The sequence below is a fragment of the Pinus tabuliformis genome, chromosome 2_2, assembly GCF_031772625.1.
Source record: "Pinus tabuliformis cultivar Carrire ecotype Pingquan chromosome 2_2, CPIR1, whole genome shotgun sequence".
Classification (NCBI taxonomy): domain Eukaryota; kingdom Viridiplantae; phylum Streptophyta; class Pinopsida; order Pinales; family Pinaceae; genus Pinus; species Pinus tabuliformis.
Genome location: NC_142300.1, coordinates 383,192,071 through 383,205,410, shown reverse-complemented (window position 1 = coordinate 383,205,410; position 13,340 = coordinate 383,192,071). Strand labels below are relative to the sequence as shown.

Genomic DNA, 13,340 nt, shown 5'->3' with positions numbered 1-13,340 from the left:
TGATATGCTACTTCCTGCATGACAAGTATTTCCAAGGAAAACATCGGTAGAACATGCGGAGGCTTCTCCATGCTGAACATTCAGATGAAGGTGCGAGATGATGAGGCATACCAATCAACAATGCCTATCAGTGCCTCCATTGCTTCCTTCGACATGTAGGGTGGATCTTGTTCGAATATGATCATGTACACTAAGGTGACAAAATGATAAGGCATTCATGTCATTACTCCTTTGAAGCTGCATTCAGACAACAACTTGAGATACATGTTAATCGCAATCTCCATCGGTGACCATGCCCACTCCAAGCCCAGGAACTCCTGTCGATCGCAGACTACATCTAAGATGTAGGCGGACATGTAAATCTCTGCATGCATACCTCCAAGTGACTGTCAAGCCTTCGTTACTTGCTCCTTTAGCTGATGAGCCAGAATGTGAGACTAGTTACATGGATTTCCTTCTCCGGCCAATTGGTCTAGTGCAATCACCCAACGTTGTGGGAAGGTTTCCATGCTTAATGGCCATACAGTCAAAATGCAAATATGACCAAGTATTGATTCACCTTCCGGAGTATCTTTGTCTTGTAGATCTAGTTGGGTGTCAACCTAAATCGAGTTGGCCCCTTAACCCAGTTCTTCAGAATGTCTCTAGAGTTAGCACTATTGTTGGGTAAGTTGAAGGGAGCCTTCATGATAGTCATAAGCTCTTACATCTGATACATTTCATCATAATCTCATGCCCAGAAGGTTGCAAGATTCGTCCCACTAACCCTTCTCAAAGTCATTGTCTCAAGATCAGTGTGAAAGGCGATCAAGTGTATTATGTCCACGCATGGGAATGCAAGATATCAGCATGTAATCTGGTACAAGACGGACTTGTGAATGTTCACATACACCAAACGATCTTCCTCAAAAGTGCATGCAAACGCTTGACTGACCTCTTGCAAATTCAGCTTTATGTCCTTGTCTAGAAACAACTTTGTATCTTCATAGATTGATAGACCAAAGGACACTTGCTCAACTACTTCTCCAATTGCCTTTCCATCAGTGCCCTGTGATCCTGCTCTCTTGGAAGCCATTGATCCTGTACTACTAAGAGGCGGATGGACACCTGAAATATCTAGAGACAAGCAACATGCATGGTAGGAAATGTTTCAGTGAAAACCAACACAAATTTGGGGAATCACACAACACATACGAGGGAAATTGATGGGCTCTCTCATAGGCTAGATGACTGGCTGCCAGAAATGCGGAAAAAAGTAGTCTAGGCCCTCTGGGAGGAAAGAATGGCTGCTGGATCTGCGCAATGTGCAATCCACACTAGCTTTTGGGATTCTACAATGTGCAATTCTAGCTCAAAGTGACGGCGTGCTCACAAACTGCATTGTGCAATTTTTTGGGCCAGTAGTCACTATCCCTCAGAAATGTGCAAAACAGTGTTGGAGGACAGTGTTAGGCAAAATGCGCTCTCTGGAGAGAAAGGTTGACCCTTACCTCCCCAGATTGCGCAATGTTGTTTGAGTGAAGGTAGAGTCTAAGCCAAGGTTGGCCTGACTCGCAAACGGGGAACTGAAAGCAAATATGACAGTGAATGCATGTTGACACTAAGCTAAAGCAAAAGAGATTGAGAGTGCATGAAAATATTAATTAAAGATTTAGTAAACAAATCAACATGCATGTGGGTGAAGCGAGTCACTGAATCGGTGACCGTTCGTACAAAATAGTTTCATACATGCGACAATAGTGAGATAGCAACAAAAAATAAAACCAGAGAAAGAATGACCTATATTGAAATTGGGTTTGAGGAATTTCAAAGCTTTAAATTATGAATGGCCAAAATTTGATAATCTAAAAATATTATTTTTTTAATACATCATCCCTAATAATATAGAAAGTATGTGAAGAGTTTTTTAAGTTTCTTTAATATACTCTTATATTTAATTTATTAAAAATATTTAATTACAAATAAATCAGTGTCGATTCTCCGCTCCTGTGTTGACTTTACAAATTCAAACTGTTAAACATAGAAAATAACCCCTATGCCCGATTCAATTCTCTGCTGCCAGTTAAATGTACGCCGTGACCGGTTTGATATCCATTCTATTCATGAGCCAGTTTTTTATTTACTGGTTCACCAGTTAATACTGGAAGAATGCTTTGTTTCAATGTAGAACAACTTGTGGGAGCGGATTTTTTTAATTTGTTTTTTCTTTCTTGATAACAGCATATGCTATCTGAGTGCAGATGGAGATTAAAATGTTAAATCATTGAATAAAGACAAATACTTAAAGCACTGTGAAGGGGAAGAGAGGTTTGGAAGATTAATTCTGAAAGTTAGATCATCAAATCGTCTTCTGGCAAAAAACGTTCATTTATCTATAACGTGGTGGTGAGGAACAAACGATGGGAATGTGGGTCGCTTTATCCATTTACGTATTCCTGATGGTAAATTTATTCATCAGATCAGGAGTTAATACTGGAAGCATGCTCTGTTTAAGTGTATAACAACTTGTGTTGTTGTCTCTTTTTTTTGGTTTCGGTTGATTCAAGTGGCCAGCTTGCATGGGTTCAATGGTCAAAATGGCTTTCTCTGCAGTGAAACGCTAAACATAAACAATATCAAAGGGGTTCTGAACCATAGGTTGTGGACTTACGTGGACACAATGGATAATGTGGTTTCTCGGGACTGAAACACTAAACATACACAGTAAGCACAACCGCTTAGGCAAAGCTACCGCAATGAAGAGTACTCTCCAATCAAAATTACCCAGCACTTGAATTTGGCCTCAAGCTTGAATGGGAAAAACGACCTTTGAAGAGAAAAACACTAAACAGAAGCACTTTGGCTTGGCCATCTTTATGTAGATTGCTGATTTCTCGAATAAGGACATGTGCGCGGTCCATGGGGTTGAAATTGCCGATAATGGGTAAAACACAATTTGGATAGCCAAATTTGCTTTTGCGTTTGAAATTGCCAATAATGGGTAAAACACAATTTGGATAGCCAAAATATAAATTCTTATGGATGGATTTCTATACATTATTATTTTCTTAGATTAATTTTTTTTTTTTAATGTGTGTTTGGTCAATTTTGGTATGTTATAATTTTAGGAAGAGTATACGTAATTTCTCAATTGATATTGTGGAAGATAAACTTAAGTTTTGAGTTTCATATTATTAAATTATATCAATAAAAAAATGGAAAATAATGTCCGATTATGCTACTTTATTTAGAAATCTATATCTTAAATTAAAAACCTGAATCTTTTCTATCTAAATTATTTTCTCTCCTATACATCTTGCCCATAATTACTCATGTAATTGAAAAACAATTTAAATAAATATCGACAAAAAAATCAGAGAAAGCAAATACACCCTAATTTTATGCACTGTTAATCCACATCCAGAATGCCACTGTAACTCAGATTTTTGTTTTTACGCAACCTCGTGCCTCTCAACCAAGCCTCAAGATTTTCCCTTCAACAAGGACTAAAAACTGGCAGCACACAAAGTGGCTTCTTTCACAACATGAATTTGACCAACGATGTCTACGGTTTTGGCAAACTGTGACGGAACATAAATTCAGCGAACAACTGCTAAGGTTTCAAATGTTAAGAACTTTAGAGTTACTTTTAGTTAGACATTGTTTTACATAATTATTGAGGTTTTTTATTACACTAAAATTTGTGCGCATTTGTAAACTTTTTAAAATTATTATTATCTTTTATGTGTATTTTTTAATTATTATCAGTACTTTTTAGAGTGGTTCCAAAAAGGTGAACACAAAAATCTACATCTTGTAGTTTAAAGTTGTAATCTTATGTTAAAGTTTTTCATTACACTATTATCCACGAATATTAATAAACTTCCAAACTATTATTATTATCATTGTTAGAAATCACAAATAAATCCCAAAATGACTATTAATCAAACACTTAAATTCGCAGCTAAATAAATGTAAAAATCTAACCAGAATAATCTATATATAAAAAACATAGACTGTTGTTGTTTAAGCTTTCCCTCCCTCCTACGGTGCTGCGGAGGATTTCCCTCCGTGCTACCATGCCAATCGAAATTTCCCTTTGCTCTGGTACATGCGTCTTTCTTTTGAGCCGTCTGTGTGGCTACAACAACCAGAATTTGGTTAATTATGTCCTGACCACAACAAGCAGAACTTGGTTAAAACATTCAGAAGAAAGTGATACACAAAATTATGTATTACTACACATAACTTATGTAGCAAAACTTAACGATTTTGTTGGAGTCACGATAAAGAAAAATAAGATTTTATTCACATGAGAATTATTATAATTAGCCTGGTACGACACAACCCAGGCGTTTTCATCTCTTCTTTTTGTTGGTCAAACTGAATAACAGAAATGTAGTTAAAAATACTTTTACAAATTTTTTTTATCAAATGTTTTTATATATTCTTTTTGGTTTTAAAATGTGAAAATTTATTTGTGTATTAAGATATTTGAAAATGCATAAAGTAATATAATGTTTTGGAAATTTGACTACACAGCTTAAATTTAAAATTTTAGCAAATTTTTACTGCACACTAAAATTTAATTTTGCAATTCTAATAAATCTTTACTCCAAACTAATTGACTAAAAAATATATTTGAAAAATAACCAAAATATAAATTAATAATATTAATTGAAATATTTTAATTATAAATAAAAAATATTTCAATATATATATATATATATAAACTTATAAGATATGTATGGTTGACATTAAAATATTTTATTTGATATGGGCATTAAATATTTTATGTGTACTAGGTTATCCACGTTAAAATATTTTTAAGTTATTATATATTTTTAAATACTTGTCAATATTAGTTAACTCTCTATATATTAAAATATTTTATTTATCACCCATATTGAATTTTTTATTATTAATATTATTCAAAAACCATATATTACTTTTATATTAAGAATTTAATGAATTACACATTCTTTTCAATTTTTATGTTATTTTTAATTATATATATGTTATTTAGTGTAGGCATCAAAAAATTTTATTTATGCGAATGTATATAGTTAACTTAGATTATTGAGTAATATTACTGATATTTTATAATTCTTCTAACTAAAACTAACCAAATATGTATATTAGTTTTTATTTTTTTTTGCTATAATTAATAATATTTCATTTTTATTTTAAAATGCACAATGTAAACTCAATGTTAATCACACAAGGAATTACACATCTCCCTCATAATTTGTTCTAAAATGCACCTCCAAGAGCAATAACTTGGACATCCAAAAATTTTATTTATGATTACCACATCTCCTACAAACTCTTTGTAATATCATGAAAAGAACTTAGAGACCACAATGAATCTAGGTTTATTAGTATTTTAAAATGCTTTTAATTAAAACACTCTCTCTCTCTATATATATATACTAGTGACATTTCCAAAATAAATATATATATTTATTTTGGAAATGTCACTAGTGAAATAAAAAAGCATTGAATGAATTACACATCTCCCTTATAGAATAAATTTGTTGATGCAACAGTAATTGTATTAAATATCAAAGTTATAACCATGTCATGAATTTTAGTGGAAAATAGATCAAATTATAAATGAAATAAAATAATTATGAATCAATATACTTGGTACTTAGTGAGATAAAGAAAGTAAACATGAAAATGAAGAGATGGCTTGCTTTATTTGAATTTACTTTAGCTTTTTGTTTTCTCTTCAAATCTGACAATTGCTAATTAATTTGTGTTCAATCTTATTAATAAACTCTCAATTTCCTAAATATTTACGTCCATAACTTTCTCGTCAAATTTGACACTCATTAATTAATTTATAATCAATTTTATTCATAATTTCTTAATATCTTAAAAATTTACATCCATAACTTACTACTAATTTTTTTTTTAATCTTTTACCTGATAAATAAAATATAATTAATTAATTGCATTGTCACGAACATTATATGTAAATATTAACAATAACACTATAATGATTTTAAATGATACACTATATTAAAAAATAAAAATAAATATGAATAAATTATATTAAATATAATTTTAAGGAAATAAATATGATCATATTATATTTATTTAGTGGTGAACTTTGTTTTCAATATCCTAAAATGATACAATATATTAAAAAATAAATATAAATATGAATAAATTATATTAAATATAATTTTAAAGACGTAAATATGATTATATTACATTTATTTAATGGTGAACTCTGTTTTCAATACCTAAAATGATACAATAGACAAAAAAAATAAATACGAATATGAATAAATTATATTAAATATAATTTTAACTTTTAAATATTAATGACACGTATGGTATCATTAATCAATACTCTAGCTACTTATTCGAAGAGGATACGTATATGAATAAATTATATTACATATAATTTTAAGGAAATAAATATGACTAAATTATATTAGTATAATTTTAACTTTTAAATATTAATGACAAATATTGTATCATTAATCAATACTCTAGCCCATTATTGGAAGAGAAGAGATTATTGACGTATTCAAAAGTTAATTTATTTTAACATTTGTGATATTAAATAAGTTTAAATTCTTAAAACTAAATATAATTTTAACTTTTAAATGTTAATGACCATACTTGTGTGATGAATCAATAATAATTAACTAATTAAATTTTGGTGATCAGTGAGGGAGAAGATATTGCTTGGCGTATTCAAAATCTAATTTATTTTAACATTTTATGAATATTTTAAAAGCATTTAAAAATTATCCTTATATATTTCAACTTTTTAAAAGTGGTTTAAAACAAAATAGAAATTGATAACCAGGAAGAATCTTTTTCCCGGATATTATAAAAATGCTACGAACATTTGTGAGGTTCTTTTATTTTATAAAATACTCAGCCACGGATTTGTCTTTTCCTAAATACACCGTCATGAGTAACGCCTTTCCTCAATATTCCGTCATCGTGTAATATAATATTCTACGTTTCCAAATTGGTCTTTTCTCGAATCTTGCAGGAGCGTTTTCTCTCGGAAATACTTCGTTAAATTCCGTAGCATTCCGCCAATTTGCAACGTCAGAATCCAAGTCTGCTTGTCACGCTTCGATCTTCTCCTCCATTAAAACATATATATATATATATATATATATTTTCATAATGTAAACGTCAAAATGCATATTTACTTGGTACACTTATCGTTACAACTTCTAGCGTGCATGCGTGTATATATAGATATAGAAGCGAGCCGCTATTGTCCACTCACCACATAAAATAGCATATCAAAGTGTAGTGTTATGGCTGAGATTTGTGAATCAGTTTCCACCAAATTCAGCGATGAATTTTCCATGTCTCGACGTACTGGCAACTACCACGGAAACGTGTGGGACGATGGGTTCATACTATCTCTCAAGTCGCCCTATGGGGTATACTTTCAATCTCTCTCTTGGAAGTTATCTGTATCTTTGTGATCTGCTCTTTTGGTTTGCTTTTCATTTTATAACCGTCGTTAGCTACTTAATGGTTAGCTAGTTACTGCTATATATTAGTCTGTGTCTCGTATATATTCATTTGCTTCCTTTTTTCTGTTTTATCTGCTATATATTAATCTGTGTCTCGTATATATTCATTTGCTTCCATTTTTTTGTTTTATGTCTGTCATTAGCTAGTTATTAGTATATATTCACATATGTAATAGTATATATTCGTCTGTGTTTAGAGATCGGAATTAATGAAATTGTGTCCCAAGAGATTTAATCTCTCAGTGTTTGTTAAAGTAATCAAAATTTGTTTTCGGTACTTTGAATGGTGCATATTATAAAGTATAAATTTGAAATTTTAACAATTTTTTTTCCTCAAATAAATATATATATATATATATATATATATATATATATATATATGAAAAAACCAAATATATTATCTTTAAATTTGTATTATTAGTATTTTTCAAAGACTATATATCAATTTCATTTTAAGAATGAAATGAATTAGGAAACTAATTTTATTTTTAATTAATATTTTTTGTCATTTCATATTAAATTTTATAATTTTTTACTTTGAATTCGACTCATCAAAAGGAAACACAAAGTCTTAACCATTAGACTCACTCCAATTATATTTAACCTCATTTAAGTGCGTGTGTGTATATATATATATATATATTTTGAAAACTGTTACAAAATTATATTATTTGATATATACATTTAAATATTTTATTTATGAATGAAAATAAGAATGAAATACTTATATCACATCTCCTTCTTAATGAATTGTATTTAAGCTCATTTAAGTGTATATATATATATATATATATATACTCAAATCTGTTACAAAATTATATTATTTGATATATACATTTAAGTATTTTATTTATGAATGAGAATAAGAATAAAATACTTATATCACATCTCTTTCTTAATGAATTGTAATATTACATTAAGAAAATTTATTGATATTTACAATCATTCAAATTAAAGTTAATTAAATATATGTATTAGTTTTTTTATTATAAACAATATTGTATTTTATATAAATATAAATTTAATTTTTATTTTGGAAAAAACGTACTAATCCAATGTTAATTACAAAAAAAATATAAATATATTTTATATGGATTAATATGATACACTTCTGATCAAAATAACAAATTAAAGAAAAATAATACAAAGACAGTAATACTTAAATTTAATTAAAACTAGGCAAATATATATTCGTTTTTATTTTTCATTATAACTAAAAATAAACAGTATCATGACAACCTATCTATATATTTAAATTGTAATTCGCTGGAAGCAGGCACCTGCATATTATGAACGCTCAGAAAAGCTTATTGAGGAGATCACGCAATTATTTTTCGGCGAAATAGAAGACACCAATCATGATCTAATCAAACGTCTTCACATTGTTGACACAATGGAATGCCTCGGGATCGATAGGCATTTTCGGTATGAAACAAAAACAGCTGCTCTAGATTACGTTTACAGGTTTGTCATTTCCACACACGAAGAAATTTAATTTGGCGTTTACACATATCTTCCCATCGTTTTTTCTTTGGGTGTTTACTAATTGTTCCCTCAACGCTGACCGATCAACTCCGCAGATATTGGAATGAAAAGCGGATCGGGGTGGGATCAAGAGATTCCCTCAACAAAGATCTCAATGCTACAGCCTTAGGATTACGCCTTCTCCGACTGCATCGATATAACGTATCCTCAGGTGATATATTATGAACTGCAACTGATTTTGGATTTCACGTAAAGCTAAAATATACCTTTTAACATTTGAGCAGGAGCAAGTGAAATAATTCAAAGTGTTTATCTTAGTTCAAATGCAGTTACTGCGGTTGGAATTTTGTTAATTCGGTGCCAGACTCGAATCTGGTGGATCAGCCCCACCAAATGGGTTTACTATAGATGTATCCACTCACACATTATGAAAAAAATATCTTTAATTAAACACTGTATTACTGAACATTCAACTGATGTGTCAAGAAAATTTAAACCCAGAGATGTAGTTTTTGTTCAATGTTTATATATGTATATTTTTTTTGCTCTCGGTATAAAACAAATATTGAACATATATAGAGCGCTCAATATTTCGCGCACCTCCCCTATGAGTTATATATATAAATATTAATATTGGACCATGTATATATTTCTCTCACCCTCACCACACATATTGAGCATAGGGTTGAGGAAAAATATTAGAATATATAAAAAAGGGAGGTGATATATATATACCAAAAATTACTGATTATTAGTATTTTTAAGGGTTTTCTTAATTCTGTAAATTTTAAATGCTTTCTTACTTGTGTAATTAATTTTCACTTCTAAATTTTAATTAAATATATATTATATTGATTATATCATTCTTCCTAAGTTTGAAACAAAATTTATTAACATAAAGGGTAAACAGATAAGATTAAGAAACATTCATGAATTGCTTCGAAAATGTCCATCCATTTAATTCGATACTTATATTACGAAGCTTCTAAACAGGTGTGTTGGATAATTTCAAGGATGAAAGCGGCAACTTTATTTCCAATTCCACTGGCAACAAACGAGTAAGAAGTATGTTATCGTTACTTCGAGCTTCCGACGTTTCATTTCCAGGTGAAAAAGTGATGAAAGAGGCGAATGAATTCACAAGAGAATATCTAAATCAAGTTTTAGCTGGAGGCGCGGATGAACCCAACGTGGATCAAAGCCTTTTGAATGAGGTAAATAGCTAATACATTTTGAAGGTCCCACTTAAAATATTCTTAAAAAAAATGTGTTTGTGTCCATTGTGTATACACTATAAAAGATTTGACTCGACTCCTGTTGTCTAGGTGAAGTACGCATTGGAGTTTTCATGGTATTGCAGTGTGCCGAGATGGGAGGCATGGAACTTTATTGAAATATATGGACAAAACCATTCGTGTTTCAAGTAAGTATCTTGTTATTTAAGCATATTTCATTTTAGTTTCAAATTTCAAAATTTGTTATCGCATACAAAATCCCTTTGTCATTTTTTCTTGAAGGTCGGATTTCAACCAAAAAGTTCTGGAATTAGCCAAATTGGATTTCAATATTCTAAAATGCATACATCAGAAAGAAATACAATATATTACCAGGTAGTAATTGATGCTTCCATTTTCATGGTTTATTACATCCAGACTGCTTTCACAAGTTCGTTATACATTGAAAAGATATGTAAAACATGACCTTTTCTGAATCTCAGTGGACGGTGAAAATGAATTTTTTAGAATAAAATTATAATTAATAATAATAAAATTTCTGGTTTTTCTAGTTTTAGTGTTTGGAATTGATTTGCAATTAATCTCATCAATTTTTTAGATTAATAGTTCATGAACGTCAAAATTTACCATTTATAATATTACTTATATTATACTTAGTTCACTTTCACAACAGTCCAAAATTTCATATATATATATATATATATATGAAATTAATAATATCAAATAATATTTTTTTCACTAAATTACTAATTATGATTATTATTTTTAAATATTTTTTATATATATCATAATTATTTTTAAATATTTTTTATATATAAAATAAATATATAGTAACCTTTCTTTTACCATATAAATATCAATAGGATTTTTACAACTACTTTTAACTCTTCTTAAAACTCTTACTATTAAAAAATTAACTCTTACTATTAAAAACATATGATTACTCACTGACTATCCCATAAACTATATAAAGTCTTAAGAGCAATTAATTATCATCATTCATCTATATAAATATAATTAATTCTTAATAATATTAAATTATAATAAAATGGTTAATAACAATAAATATTAGTTCCCTTTTCTACGTTGACACTTATCTTTTCTAAGGTATCAATTATTAAGAATTATTTTTCCCGTTCTAAATTAATTATCGATTTATCTTAGGTATCTTTTTTACACATAGCAGTGTAAATCTTTTCCTCATTTTAGCATTCTCCATTAAAATAAAGGGCTAATATTATGGAATTTTGCCAGACTATAGTGATTAACGATGACGTCGTGCGTAGGTGGTTGAGGGACACAGAAATTGCGGGACTGAATTTCTATCGGAAGCGTCACATGGAATTTCACTTTTGGGTGGTCACATGCATTTTCGAGCCCGAGTATTCTGATAGCAGAATTGTCTTCACAAAACTTTGTATCGTCGCAGCCGTTCTAGATGACCTCTATGACGCTCACGGAATGATGGACGAACTCAAAACCATAACGGAGGCAGTGAGACGGTGAATTCAAAATATAGAGACTTTGTGCAAATTACCATTTGATTTATTCTTCTTGCACATTCCAATCGCATATATAATGCCGCTGTTATATACCTTAAAGCTTCTCAACATTTGTATTATTGTTTGTGGCATTTTCCAGATGGGAACCTTCGTTGATTGATGACCTTCCAGACCACATAAAAAGTGCATTCCAATTTTTCTTCAATACAGCGAATGAATTGGCTGCTGAAGTCGAAAGAAGGCAAGGGCGAGATATGACGGCCATTTTAAAAGATAGTGTATGTGTTTAGGAAGATATGTGATTTAATAGGTGGCTTAGTTTTAGGGTAAATTATTATTATGAATTTACTTCCACCGAAGTACCAAGAATGCCATGTATCTTGAAAAACCTGATCCTTAATTTTATTTGAAATATATGTCTAATAGAGAAAGAAGGATTTACATTAACGATTGACGTACTTTAACCAGTGGCGGCGATATGTTGAGGCTTATCTGCAAGAAGCCGAATGGATAGCAACCGGACATGTGCCCACGTTTCGTGAGTACATAAAGAACGCCCTCGCTAGCTCAGGGATGTGTATTCTAAATTTCTTTCCCATGCTCTTATGGGTCAACTTCTTCCAAAGAACATTCTGGAGCAAATACATTCTCCATCTAAGATCCAGGAGCTCTCAGAATTTACGGCCAGACTTATCGACGACTTAAGAGATTTCGAGGTATTTGGCATCTGAATTTACACTTATTTTAAGATCGTTGAAACAGGTTCTAACGCATAAAATTCTATGCAAAATACACACTCACAACTTTCTCATTTGCTTTCACTATTGCAATGAAGGATGAGAGGGAACGCGGGGAGATAGCTTCAAGTATCGAGTGTTACATAAAAGACAATCCTGAATCTTCCGTGGAAAATGCTTTAAATCAAATCAAGAGCATTCTTCATATCTCCCTTGAGGAATTGAATCGGGAGTTTCTTAAGGAGGACAGTGTACCATTGTGTTGCAAGAATTTCACGTTCAATATAGCACGAGGTCCTCAATTCGTCTACAAATATGGAGATGGCATATCCATTTCGAACAGGGAAATAAAGGACCAGATATTCAAAGTTCTCGTCGACCAAGTGCCTATTGAGGAAAAATGACGATCCTGTTAGTAGCTGTGTATTTGAACAATGATTTAGTGTTTTAAGCTGCGTAAATTTGTGTGGCCATATATTAAAGAGGTCTACAAATTAGACGATAAGAAAGTACGTGCAAGTGTTTATTGCCGTAGTTCCTCTGACTTCTGCCAAATTGCTGGTTGAAATTGTTCACCGATAACTTACAAGTAGATGTATGCCGGATTACAATTATCACTGGATCCCCGATTTACCATTATGTTGTTTTTCATTTTATGATATTAAGTTATAGTTCATATTGGCTATTTGTTTTAAGGTTCGTTGGATTTACAATTCATACGAGTTGAGCTCCATGGAATTTTTCTATAAGAATTCTGTGCTATTTTGTTTGCTTATGTTTACTAATTTTTCCTGCTGTGTATTTTTTAATAGATAATTAGCCCAGTCATATAAATAAATGTGTTTATTACATAAATAAATGAATTTGTTCAATAAATGA

General features: G+C 30.5%; 1 pseudogene; it reads left to right on the top strand.

The window, feature by feature from the left end:
* The first annotated feature begins 7,277 nt into the window (after nucleotides 1-7,277).
* Nucleotides 7,278-12,865, top strand: LOC149192858 (delta-selinene-like synthase, chloroplastic; annotated as a pseudogene).
* Nucleotides 12,866-13,340: the final 475 nt, after the last annotated feature.